We start from the raw sequence: 1575 nt of genomic DNA, 5'->3' as shown, positions 1-1575 counted from the left end.
TATTCCACAGCATGCCTTAAATATAATAATAAAATATTCCAGTGTAAATATGCTAATAATAAATAGTCGATCAAATTCGACAATCCCAAAGTGTAATATCGAATGTAATATATAAACTAATTCTACTGCGGTCTAAGAGTTCGAAAATAGTAACTAGTTTAAATAACATAAAAACCTCCGAGGAATCAAAAGAATCGGAGTGGACCAGCTTTCAAATCATAAACCTGGAAAATTTGGGAAAACAACGGGGTCAGATATACTGAGATGAGTTCGCAATACTATTTACATTTATTAAGTTTAAAACCCTTAAATCAAAACATTTTATACTAACATAATATGATTATGGAAAACAGTATTGAAATGATCCCAGCGTAAGTATGACATAGCATACTGATAAACCCAGAGTCGACGGGAACATATCCTCGTCATATATATACCAGCGTAAGCAAGACATTAGTCTGCCGATCCCAGAGTACTTACCGGTGCACACAGTCTCGATACAAGCCTATCGAGTAGCTCGTTTCAATCCAGATCCACAATCGCTTAAAACAATTCAAAAGCATTTATGATATTAAAATATGATGCGGTACTTAATAAAGCGGTAAATAGCACTACAAACTCACTGCTTGCTTATCCACGTGAATCTTGGCAAACAGCTAACCCTGGTTCGACTTCTGAGCGCGAGTAGTCGAAGAGTCTAAAAATAAATCATAAGTTAAAATCACTCCAACCCCTAACTCTAAGAATACTAGACACCACGTAGGACTAGCACAAAATAATAAGACAGATAAAATCACACATAGAAACACAATTATCAAATAAAATATAATGCCGTAAAATAATTCAAGTCTATTGAGTTCACACCTTAAAAACCACTTCGAAATATTATTTAAATAATATTTAAATAAATTCCTCAAATAATGGGTTAGCCGAGTTTCTTAAAACTACCAAGCTAAATCCACATGTCGGGAGACCCAAGTCTAACCCGACTCAATCATAAATCCAGAGTTATAAACCACAGTTTATAATTATAATTAAATGAAATATTAATTAATATCAAAACGGAACTCAATAACTTGAAACCCGAGTAATTAAAATTACCGGCAAAATATCTTATTAAATAAATCAATAAATAATTAAAAGGCTAAATTATAAATTTAGCCAAATTGGCATGCTAAGCCAAATTCTCTAAAATTATACATTAGATAATAATATCCACTTTGCCAAAATAATAATATAAATAATTTGAAATCATTTAAATTATAATTATATTAATACTAATTCTAGATTTAAAATAATGGTACCCAAAGTAATTTAAAATCATAATTAAAAACTAGGTCGCCGAAATAAAGTCGAAACTAATTTCGTATATTAAAATCAAAAATCAAAGGTAAAATTTAACTTAAGGAATCAATAGGTTTTAAGCAAAATAAATCGATGACCTAAATGAGCCTTTAGCCAATTTAAAATCAAATCAGGCCAAACGCTCACTGCCACCTCATCATCCCACCAAATTCATAACCCAAATGGAAAACACATTAAACTAGAAACAAAATTACAACCGAGAACAATCAA

At 30.9% G+C, this 1575-nt stretch overlaps 1 long non-coding RNA gene across 1 annotated transcript; it reads right to left on the bottom strand.

Annotated features, from left to right (window-relative positions):
• On the bottom strand, positions 1–1118 carry LOC126674827 (uncharacterized). Its single transcript, XR_007639631.2, has 2 exons — positions 624–1118; positions 1–224 (listed from the first exon to the last, which is right to left on the bottom strand). It is a non-coding gene; the product is annotated as an uncharacterized LOC126674827 (long non-coding RNA).
• Positions 1119–1575: the final 457 nt, after the last annotated feature.

The sequence above is a fragment of the Mercurialis annua genome, linkage group LG3, assembly GCF_937616625.2.
Source record: "Mercurialis annua linkage group LG3, ddMerAnnu1.2, whole genome shotgun sequence".
Classification (NCBI taxonomy): domain Eukaryota; kingdom Viridiplantae; phylum Streptophyta; class Magnoliopsida; order Malpighiales; family Euphorbiaceae; genus Mercurialis; species Mercurialis annua.
Note: the sequence above shows the minus strand (reverse complement) of the source record. Positions and strands in the feature narration are given on the sequence as shown.